Raw genomic sequence first — 12,640 nt, forward strand, 5'->3', positions numbered from 1 at the left:
CCATCTTTGTTCAACTTAGGTGTGTTTCTGAGGTTCTTTACACAATTGGGAATAAGTAGTAGTACAATACACAGCATAGAGTAGAACTCAAGTATTTGGTGAGTGCTTTTGTCTCAATTTTCTTGCTTACAAAAATAACGTGGTTATAACAAATTTCAAGCAATGAAGAAGTGTATAAAGGTGGTGGATTTTCCCTTTTTTCTCTCATTTCCACCAGTCTGTCACTCTGCTCCTCAGAGTCAACAGATGCAAATTCCTCTAGTTTTCACTCCACACTACTTAAAATATGGGCCCCCAAGCCTACTTACTTGTTTTCCATCATTTCTCAACATGAGCCCTCAGCTCTGGATGGGTAACTGCTTAACAGCAACTCTATCATCTCCACACCTTTTCTTAGGCTACTCTTTAAAACTTGGAGAAAAAGAGTAAATGACACCAAATGACTACTGTTGTGCCTTTTAGAGAATGAGTTCATGGAACAGTTAACTTTTTTCTCCTTTCCTTTGTGCTGAGTCTCAGAGATACTTACAAGATAGTAGATATACAATTTCTGATGATGGAAAACCGTGGCAAAAAATAAGACCCATGACCCTGAAATGAGTTTCCCTCATTCTCACTGATTTATCCTTTCCCTCTCTGTTATGTCTCCCCTTATGCTTCCCAAGTAATCAAAAATCTTAGCCCTACAAATTTCCACTGTATGGCAGAACACGGTCTTAGCTATCCACTTGTATTCTGCTGCCTTCTAGTGGTCACTTTACACTTAAGGGTAAAACAGGTAAAGCTTCCACCCACTCAAGCATTGGATGGAAAGGAAGCTAATGGTTAACTGAATTTCCTAGTTAAGAGTGAACAGAAAAATCCTTTTGATACTGAGTATTAAAAACCTCCCTAACATGCATTTGCCCACTTCGGAACTTAGCATATCAAAAATAAATTAATTTTTTTACCTCACAAGAACTAAGCAAGTATAACATTTTGGAACAAACAGGCAATGAGATGTACATTCCATCGTCAGTTTTGCCACTAATTAGTTATGTGTCCTTATGTAGGTCACTTCAGCTCTCTGGTTTCAGTTCCTTTATCTATAAGATAAAAAAGTTGAACTGGGAGAATTTTCTAGGGCTACCTACACTTATTTCCCCCTCAAGACATGATAAGTCCGAGAAGGGGCGGAGCAACATGGCGGCGAGGAGACGCTGCGAGTAAGATCTCCCATTAAAAAAAGTTAATAGGGAGGAAAAGCGGCAGGTCCCAGTGAGAACTGGGACACGGAAGATAAACGGGTGACTCCAGCAAACTGCCCGAAGAAGAAAGTGGCCATAAAAGAGGACCAGAAGGGAGGGAAGCGCAGAACCCTGCTCCCATCCCCCGCCCACAAAGTCGGCACTCTCCGACCGGCAGAGAGGAGGGAAACAACAAACCAAAACGGCCAACAAGAAAAACGGACGCAGCAAGTGGGACTGTGAGTGGAAAGGAACTATTTCAGCCACCACACCCCGTGAACGGGAGCTGTGGAGAACCCTGCAGGATCCGCCACGGAGGTGAGCTCCAGGCGCCATTAAAGAGAGCCCCGCCCCCCAGGAGGAGACCAGCACCAACACAGCCCCGGCCGCCCGGTAAGCTTGCGCGGAAAGCGGCGCGCTGATCCGGATCGGATCGCAGCTGCCCAGGTCCCCGTGCCTGCGACCTAGGCTTGCGGGGAGACGGCGGAGGCCCTCCCTGAGTGAGCAGGAACAAGGCGCCCAGGCAGGGAAGCGGGATTCAAAAGGCGCCATTCCCGCGCCACTGATCTGGGCTACAGCCCACGTCCTGGAACTGAGGGCTTTGGAACTGAGACCCGGGGCACGAAATTCGGGGCGTGGGTTCCCCACGACGGTGGGGCACAAGGCAGACACAGCACCCCAAAGCCGTTGAGGTGTACCCTACCATCCCCGCTCTGCTCCCTGTCCCACGGGGTGGAAAATCAGCTCCCCAAGGGCTCTAGGAGAGATCTCTGGCGCCACCTAGCGACTTGAAGCCAGCAGAGGCTCCTGAAGGAGCTAGTGGCCAGCTGGGGAGTTAGCCCACACTGGGCCCCTTCCGAACAAGTAGTCTGAGCCCACAGGGAGAGCGAGCACCCACAGCCGGGGCAGACCAGGCGCGCAGAAGAGTGTGCCTGAGACCAGACACGCAGGGAGTGTGTCCCACATCACCATTTTAGAACAGGGACATTTCTTCAGTAAAGACCACCTGCAGAAGGCTTCCTCAGGAGCCAGAGGTGAGCGGGGGAAGTTCGCCCACGCCAGACCCCCTCTGGCCTGCAGTCCAAGCCCAGAGGGGGAGCAGGAACCCACCGCCGGGGCAGACCAGGCGCACAGGGGAGTGTGTCCCCACATCGGCATTTTAGAACAGGGACCTTTCTCCAGTAAAGACTGCTTGAAACTGACAGATGACTCCTGGAGGAACCAGAGGGGAGCAGAGAAGCTCACCCAAGATGCCGGCCAGTCCCAACAACACAGTGTCCCAACGCATACGGCAAATTAGAAAACAGACAGTAGGGAGGAGAAGAACCACACGCAACCTAGCAACTCTCCAGAGAAAAAGCACACCACAAAAAGAAAACCAGCCCCCAGATTGCAACGACAATAACTTGGAAGAATTTCTGAGCCTTCCAGAAAGAGAATTTAAAATTGCCGTGATTAAAAAACTGACAGAAGTCATAAAGGAAAACAATGATAAGGGAAAAATAATCAACGATCAGAAGAATGCAATTGAGTCCCTAGAGAGGGAAAACAATGGTCAGAAGAAAGAAATTGAGTCCCTAAAGAGGGAAGTAAAAGAAATGCAGGAGATCAAAGAATTAATGGAAGAACTAAAGAATTCTGGGAAAAGCAATAAAAGCAGAATAGATGAAATGGAAGAACGAATAAGTAATCTTGAAGACACAGAAATAAAAAGAACCAAAACAGAAAAGGAAAGAGAAGTATGAAGGAAAAAGAACGAGGAAAGACTTCGGGAACTATCTGACTCCATGAGGAAAGGAAATATAAGAGTTATAGGAATACCAGAAGGAGAGGAGAGAGATGTAGGAACAGAGAAAATATTCAAAGAGATAATTGAAGAGAACTTCCCAAATGTGAAGAAGGAGCTGAAAATTGATATACAAGAAGCAAGAAGAACACCAAACTTCCACGACGAAAGGAAAAATACAGCAAGACACATAATAGTAAAGCTCCCAAGAATCCAGGACAAGGAAAAAATAATTAAGCTGGCAAGAGGGAAGAAACAGATAACATTCAAAGGAAAACCAATCAGACTGACATCAGACTTCTCCGAAGAAACACTACGGGCAAAGAGAGAGTGGAGGGACATAGTCAACAGACTCCAAGAAAACAGATGCCAACCAAGAATACTCTATCCCGCAAAGCTCTCCTTCCTCTTTGAAGAAAGAATATGGACCTTCCCAGACAAACAGAAACTCCGGAATTTCATTGCAACTAAACCCCCACTCCAAAAAATACTACAAGGAGTCCTAAAGCCAGAACCTCAGAGGGACAAATAACAATGAAAGAAGGCCAAAAAAAAAAAAAGTTATTAAAAGAATAAATAAATAAAATCAAAGGAAAGACAAACACAAAGGCAAATACAGATGTTAACATATCAATATTAACTCTAAATGTAAATGGACTAAACTCTTCAATAAAAAGACACAGAGTTGCAGCCTGGATTAAGAAACAAAACCCAACCTTTTGCTGTCTCCAGGAAACACATTTAGCTACAAAAGATAAAAATAGGCTCAAAGTTAAAGGATGGAAAACAATCCTACAAGCAAATGGACCAAAAAAGAAAGCAGGAACAGCTATACTTATATCAGATAAAACAGATTTCAAACTCAAAAAGATAAAAAGAGACCCCAATGGTCACTACATTATGATCAAGGGGACAATACTTCAAGAAGAAATAACACTCATTAACATATACTCACCAAACGAAGGAGCACCAAAATATATCAGACAACTGTTGTCCTCTCTGAAAACAGACATCAGAGAAAACACATACGTAGTGGGAGACTTCAACACACCACTATCAACAATGGATAGATCAACAAGACAAAAAATAAGTAAAGAAACCAAAGCTCTAAATAAGGACCTAGAGTAATTGGGCTTAACAGACATCTATAGAACACTAAACCCCAAAAAAACGGAGTACACATTTTTCTCAAGCGCACACGGATCATTCTCCAGGATCGATCACATACTGGGGCACAAGACAAACATCAACAGATACACCAAGATTGAAATCATATCAACCATCTTTTCTGACCATGAAGGCATCAAACTACAAATAAACCATAAAAAGAAGGCAAGGAACTTTCCTACCTCATGGAGATTAAAAACCACACTACTGGAAGACCATTGGACTAATGAGGAGATCAAAGAAGAAATTAAAAAATTTTTTGAATTGAACGACAAGGAGGACACCAATATCCTAAATGTATGGGATGCAGCAAAAGCAGTAATAAGAGGAAAATATATAGCAATAGAAGCTCACATCAAGAAACAAGAGAGAACGCAAAGAAACAACCTAATCTCGAAGCTCAAAGATCTAGGAAAAAACAACAAAAAAACGCCAAAACCAGTAGAAGAAAAGAAATAATAAAAACCAAAGCAGAAATAAATGAAAATGAAACTAAAAAAACAATCCAAAAGATCAATGAAACCAAGAGCTGGTTCTTTGAAAAAAATCAATAAAATAGACAAACCCCTAGCCAGGCTCACAAAGGAAAAAAGGGAGAAAGCACAAATAAACAGGATCATAAATGAAAGAGGAGAAATCACAACGGACACAGCAGAAATCAAAAGAATAATCAGTAACTACTATGAACAGTTATATGGAAACAAGTTTAACAATCTAGAGGAGATGGACAAATTCCTACAACTCTACAATCACCCAAAGCTAGATAAAGAAGAAATAGAACACCTAAACAGACCAATTACAATTAGCGAAATTGAAATGGTAATCAAAAACCTCCCCAAACACAAAAGCCCAGGACCTGATGGATTTACAAATGAATTCTACCAAACATTCAGAGAAGAATTAGTGCCTATCCTTCACAAACTCTTCCAAAAAATTGAGAAGGAAGGGACAATACCAAACACGTTTTATGAAGCCAACATTACACTAATACCAAAACCGAACAAGGACAACACAAAAAAGGAAAACTACAGGCCAATCTCCCTAATGAACACTGATGCAAAAATCCTCAATAAAATTTTAGCTATCAGAATCCAACAATGTATCCATAAGATAATTCACCATGACCAAGTAGGATTCATTCCAGGGACACAAGGATGGTTTAACATCCGAAAATCAATCAACGTTATCCAACACATCAACAAAAAGAAATATAAAAAACATATGATAATATCATAGATGCTGAGAAAGCTTTCGACAAAGTGCAACACCCATTCATGATAAAAGCCCTTGAAATTCTTGGGATACAAGGAACATACCTCAACATCATAAAGGCCATCTATGAGAAGCCAACAGCCAGTATCATTCTCAATGGTGAAAAGCTGAAAGCAATTCCATTAAGATCTGGAACAAGACAAGGATGTCCACTCTCACCACTGCTTTTCAATATAATACTGGAAGTCCTAGCCAGGGCAATAAGACAAGAGAAAGACATCCAAGGAATCCAAATAGGAAAAGAAGAAGTCAAACTATCACTATTTGCAGACGATATGATATTATACATAGAGAACCCCAAAAACTCCACAGAAAAGCTAATTCAACTCATCAATCAGTTCAGTAAAGTGGCAGGATACAAAATCAACATGCAAAAGTCAGTAGCCTTCCTATACACAACCAATAAATCTGAAGAAGAAGAAATCAAAAAAACCATCCCTTTTGTTATTGAAACAAAAAAAATCAAATATTTGGGAATAAATCTAACAAAAGAGGTAAAGGACCTATACAAAGAAAACTATAAAACACTGTTAAAAGAAATAGAAGAAGACACAAAGAAATGGAGAGACATCCCCTGCTCATGGATTGGAAGAATATACATTATTAAAATGGCCATCCTTCCAAAAGCAATATACAGATTCAATGCTATTCCAATCAAAATTTCAATGTCATTCTTCAAAGAAATAGAACAATTATCGATGAAATTCATATGGAATCACAAAAAACCCCGAATAGCCAAAGCTCTCCTGAAAAAAAAAGAAGGGAATGGAGGCATCACACTCCCAGACTTCAAACTCTACTACAAAGCCATAATCATCAAAACTGCATGGTACTGGAACAAGAACAGACATACAGACCAATGGAATCGAATAGAAAATCCAGAAATAAACCCACAGATTTATGGTCAACTAATCTTTGACAAAGGAGCTAAGACTATGCATTGGAGCAAAGAAAGTTTGTTCAATAAATGGTGCTGGGAAAACTGGGTCGCTACATGCAAAAGAATGAAGCTTGACCACTACCTCACACCATACACAAAAATCAACTCAAAATGGATTAAAGAACTAGACATAAGACCTGAAACCATAAAATATATAGAAGGAAATATAGGCGAAACACTACGTGATTTGCACATCAAAGACATCTTTACAGACACATCACCCAAAGCAGTGATAGTGAAGGCAAAGATAAACAGCTGGGACTACATCAAATTAAAGAGCTTTTGCACAGCAAAAGAGACAATAACAAAAACAAAGAGAAACCCCACCAACTGGGAGAACATTTTTGCACCCAACACTAATGATAAAGGACTGATCACAAAAATCTGCAAAGAGCTGATGAGACTCAACAACAACAAAGAAAATAATCCAGTCAAAAAATGGGCAGAAGAGCTAAAAAGAAACTTCTCTGAAGAGGAAATGCAAATGGCCAACAGGCATATGAAAAAATGTTCAACATCACTTGTCATCAGGGAAATGCAAATCAAAACTACCATGAGATACCATCTTACACCAGTGAGAATGGCACATATTAAAAAAACTAGCAACAACAAATGTTGGCGAGGGTGTGGAGAAAAAGGAACTCTTCTGCACTGGTAGTGGGAGTGCAAACTGGTCCAACCACTGTGGAAAGCTGTGTGGAGATTTCTGGACCTACTAAACATAGAGCTTCCATATGATCCAGCAATTCCACTCCTAGGTATTTACCCAAAGGACACAGAAACATCAATTCCAAAGAACACCTGCACCCCTATGTTTATAGCAGCTCTGTTTACAATAGCTAAGCTTTGGAAACAACCCAAATGCCCAAAAATAGATGACTGGATCAAGAAGATGTGGTCCATATATACCATGGAATATTACTCAGCATTCAAAAAAGATAAACACATGCAATTTGCAGCAACATGGATGGCGCTGGAAGGGATCATGCTCAGCGAAATAAGCCAAAAAGAAAAAGAAAAATACCGGATGGTCTCACTCATAGCAGGAATCTAGAAAACTTAAATAAGGGACCAGGAAAATGAATATAAGAAAGTGAAAATCAAAATCAACAAATAACTATGAACCAGAGACACTTTTAGGGGGGCGGGGGCGGGAGGGGAGGGATTGGGGTCAGAATGGGGGGGCTGCAATTGTATGAGGAATATAACAATAAAATTTATAAAAAAAAAAAAAGAATTGATCAAAGAAGGAAAAAAAAAATATATATATATATAAGAGAGTAGCAAATGAAGATGTGAAAACTATTTTTTGAGAAGCTTAATTATGAAAGATATAAATAAATATGGAATTGGGGGAATAAAAAAAAAGACATGATAAGTTCTTACAGCACTTATGCTGTAGGGGGAAATAGATGAGTGAACAAACTATTTGGTTTTTATATTTATTTTCTTACATCATTGTTGATTTTTGAACTATATTTGATTTCTCCTCAGGTATAGTTCCTGTAGTTCTCCCACCACCATGGCACCTGTGAAGCATCGCAATAGTTCCTTGTTTTCTTCCCTCCCCTGTTTTAACCCCTCTCCTTCCTCCTCCCTGTTGGATGCTTCAGATCTATGGTCAGCTTGCAAGTCCTGTCTTTTTCCTGACCTCTTTGACCAGACTATTTTAATTTAGTACATGAAGTGTTAATGTGGAGCAGACACATCATGCTATCAGAGCACAGGGAGAAGCATACGTCCCAGTCAGGGCGAAGGCAGATGGGAGGTGACAGGGGAATCTTCAGGAAAAAGTAGTGTCTAAGTTGACACTTGATGGCTGAGTGGAAATTACCCAAAGGGCAGGGATAAAGGAGGAATGTGGGAGAAAAAACAGTGATGTATTAACACAGATTCAAAATAAAAGATACAACTTTGAAAAAATGTGAGCTTAAGACAGGCTTATTTGTAATGTATAGCCTATTTTACTACTATCTGAATTCTGAGGAATATTTGTTAAAACTGATAAAGCAACATCAGTGTATGCTTGAGGAAAATCTTAAATCATTTTAAAATCCTTGATTAGAGGTTAATGTAATGTTGCAAAAAGTTTCCTCACAAGACCTTTTAGCATTACATTTGTCAATGCAAAAAAGGAAGAGCTGTGAGGTTGAAGAATAATCATACCTTTACGTAAGTTCCAAAGAAAGTGAATTATCTAAATTCTGGTTAAAATCACAAAGAAGAAAAAAAAATATATATATATATATACCTTCTGCAATTTGCTATGATGTATTTATGCAAAGAAAATTTCTCATCAATGGTGAATGCCTATAATTTGAAGAGATCCTCATTCAAGTCTTTGACTAGCAATTGCATGAAATATACCACGTTTAAAAACTCATATTTAAGGGCCTCCCTGGTGGCGCAACGGTTGAGCACTGGGTTGCGAGGCTGCCCACAGCCTCTGCAGCGCAGTGCTGGTTCGATCCCCGGCCGCCAGGCGAGGGTCCCACATGGCGCACAGACCTCTCCTGGCACCCGCTGCTTCCCTCAGCAGTGTACTTCGGCAGTCTGCCTGTTCTGTTCCACGCTCTGGCTCTGGTAAATTCTCTCACCCTCCCGCGCTTCTGACTGTACCCAGTGCTTGTATAAATAAATAAATAAATCTTTTAAAAAATAAAAAAATAAAAACTCATATTTAAAACTTATATATTTAAACTTACCTATAGAGAAACAAGTCCAAAGATTTCATTTAAAACTTGGAAAATATTTTATTTAGAAAATTTCTAGAAACTCAACATTTAATGTATTTCAAATTTGTTATAAAAGTTAACATTATGCACATTTTCTTCTTAAAATAACATCAAAAATATAATGCACATTTTCACCAAAATCTAAAGATGTCTCCAAAGACCTTCAAATTTATTCCGTAATGTCAGAAATCATTTTCTTGATGAAGCGTAACCTTAAGGGATAGCACATCTGTCAGTCAGTAATTTTCTATAGTATCTTGGGGAACGAAGTTACTCTAATTTTGCTCTTCCTCCCAGAATTGTTCTTCAAGATGATAGGTTTACAAAGGATCAGGAAAAGACAAAACTTGCAAAATGACATAGATCTGAGGCATCCATCAGGGGAAAGAGAGGAAGAAGGGTCAAAACAGGGGAAAATGAGCTCAAGGGACTGGGGAGATGGATCACAGGTGCTATAGTGGCAGGAGGAATATGGGAACTAATCCTGAGGGGAGAAAATAAATACTGACCAAAAACGAACAACAATGTAAGAGAATAAATATTTTTTTTTAATTTTTAAGACGATAGGTTTATAGCTTTAAAACTATATGAACTCAATCCAGTCATCTATTTTTGGGCATTTGGGCTGTTTCCAGGTTTTTCCTATTGTAAATACTGCTGCAATAAACATAGGTGTACAGGTGCTCTTTTGAATCACTGTTTTTGTGTCCTTTGGGGAGATCCCTAGTAGTGGAATTGCCGGATCAGATTGTATGGTAGCTCTATTTTCAGTAGACTGAGGAACCTCCAGACAGCTTTCCACAATGGTTGGACCAGTTTGCACTCCCACCAGCAATGCAGGAGAGTTCCTTTTTCACCACATCCTCGCCAACATTTGTTGTTGCTTGTTTTTTTGATATGTGCCATTCTCACTGGTGTAAGGTGGTATCTCAGTATGGTTTTGATTTGCATTTCCCTGATTATAAGGGATGTTAAGCAATCAAAAAAGATAAACTCATGCCATTCGCAGCAATGTGGATGGAGCCAGAAGGAATTATGCTCAGTGAAATAAGCCAGAAGGAAAAAGAAAAATATCAGATGGTTTCACTTATAGCAGGAATATAGAGAAACCAAATAAGATATAAGTGTAAAAAAATAATAACAGTACAAAACACAACAAAGCAAAAACAGACAATTATAAACCAGAGACATACTGCGGGGGAGGAGGAAGGAGAGGGGTGCGAGGGAGGGAGGGAGGAGCACAGGGGACTATGGTGATGGTGCACGGGTGCCTAGGGGGAAGGAAATTCTATGGAGACTCAATATGAGGGGGTAGGGGAAGCAAATATTGTCTAAAAGATGTAAAAAATGATAAATATTAAAATAAAAAAAACTGTATGAACTCTTGGGAGTCTGATTCTGCATCAATGCAACTGGTCAAAATAACACTGATTCTTTTCTCTCTTCAGCTCTCTAAATAACTGTCCTTAAGCAACCATCTCTATCCTATATAATGATAATTTCTACAGTCACCAACTCAATGCAAAGCAAGGCAGGGAGAAATATAGCGGCCTTAGTCTCTCACAGGGATTCTGTCTCCTGGGAAACATAGTTTTCCCTGTTCACAACTATAACCCATACATGCTGCCATCTAGTGGGGCCACATCCAAAACTCTCAGAACCCTGGCTCTATTCTGATGGAAATCCAGTACAATCTAATCTACTGCCTTCCTGTGCTAAGTGAAGATAAGCAGGACCAGGTAGCCATTTTATCTTCTATATCAATATAAATATGTAAAACACATAAAAAAAATGTGAAATCCTGTTCTTCCAAATCTAAGATAAGCAATAATAGAAACATGTCTTCAAAGCACTATAATCAACAAAAGAATAATGTTTATTGATTCAATATGTATTGAGTGTGTACTGTAAATAAACACCATGCAAGAGTTAGGGACACATTTCAGAAAGACATATTTCCTGATTCATATCAGAATTAGGAATTTTACAAGTCACCTATATATTACATAGTAATTTAAAGTATGTACCTTTGGTTGCTTTATCAAGAATGCAGTTCACAATGAGTACTAATGAAGTATCAACTCATTTTTTGTGTCTTTCTCCATCTTGTCCCAAGACATAGCCTGGTAAACCAGTCTAACTGTAGGCTAATAAATACCTTATCATTCAGTTGAAAAGGTCACAATTAAACCCTCAAACAAGTGTTTTCCATCCTACACCTTGAAAGTAGCCTGGCCAGAGAGTGTTGGCCAAGGTCAAGTTTACTGCTTCTCCTAGGGCAAACTGGTATGGACAATTTCCTTTAGCAGTGCCATTTTTAAAAAAAAAAAAAAAAAAGGTCATATAAATGTGCTTGTGTTTGCTAAAAGGAAATATATCTATTCTCTATTGTAGCTTTAAAATCATAGCAAAAATTATTTTTAAAGGTCATTTAAAAATGTAACCCAAGAAGCTAAATTGAAAAGCTACACACTGGGGGCCTCCCTGGTAGCACAGAGGTTAAAGACAATGTTATCAAGCTATTGCCAGCCACTGCAGCACAAGTTAGATCCCAGGCCAGAGTTAGATCCCCAGGCCCATCCAGGGAGGTGACCCACATGGTGCAGCAGACCTCTCCTGTCTTGCCCGCTGCTCCCCTCAGCAGTGTACTTCAGTACATCTGCTGGTTCTGCGCCCCACTGTTTCTGGTAATCCTCTCACCGCCATCCACCCCCCCACCTCTGGCCTACACCCCAGATCTTCTATGCTTAAATAATCTTTTTTAAAAAAGAAAAGAATAGCTACATACTCTGTGATTCCAACTATGTGACATTGAGAAAAGGCAAAACTATGCGCAGACAGTAAAAAGTCAGTGATTGCCAAGAGCAGGAGGCGAAGGGAAGCACATGTAAGTTGAGCACAGAGGATGTCTATGGCAGTAAAACTCTGTATGACACTACAATAGTGAATATCAGTCCTTATACATTTGTCAAAACCCCCAAAATGTATATCATGAGTGAATCCTAATGTAAACTATGGACTTTGGGTTACAATCTCATGTCTCTGTGAATTCATTGACTAACAAATGTACTACTTGAATGCAGAATGTTGATATTGGGGGAGACAAGCATGTGGGGAGGAAGAAGGTATATGGGAACTCTCTATACATTCCACTCTTATTATTGTTATAAACCTAAAATTACTCTAAAATAAGGCTATTTTTAGAATAATTATTGAAATGTAACCCAGTAACTATTATTGGCCAAAGCTACATTAGTGTTTATTCTCCTTTAGACAAACAAGCAAAGTAAGTTTTCCACCAGGCATCTTACTATAGAAAACCAGTCTGTGGGCCTAATGGCAAGACTCACATTCTTCAAAAGATAGGTTTTCACCTAGTCATTTCCCCCATCATTCACCAGGCCCACTTTGGACATATCAGCCAGATAGCTTCTTCTCCCCTTTCTGCTGGCAGGAACAAAAAGGCTCAGGCCAAACACAGTATCTGGCAAAGTCTAGAAGAGGTTGGCTGCCT

The sequence above is a fragment of the Talpa europaea genome (genome assembly GCF_964194135.1).
Source record: "Talpa europaea genome assembly, chromosome: 8".
In the NCBI taxonomy this organism is placed as follows: Eukaryota; Metazoa; Chordata; class Mammalia; order Eulipotyphla; family Talpidae; genus Talpa; species Talpa europaea.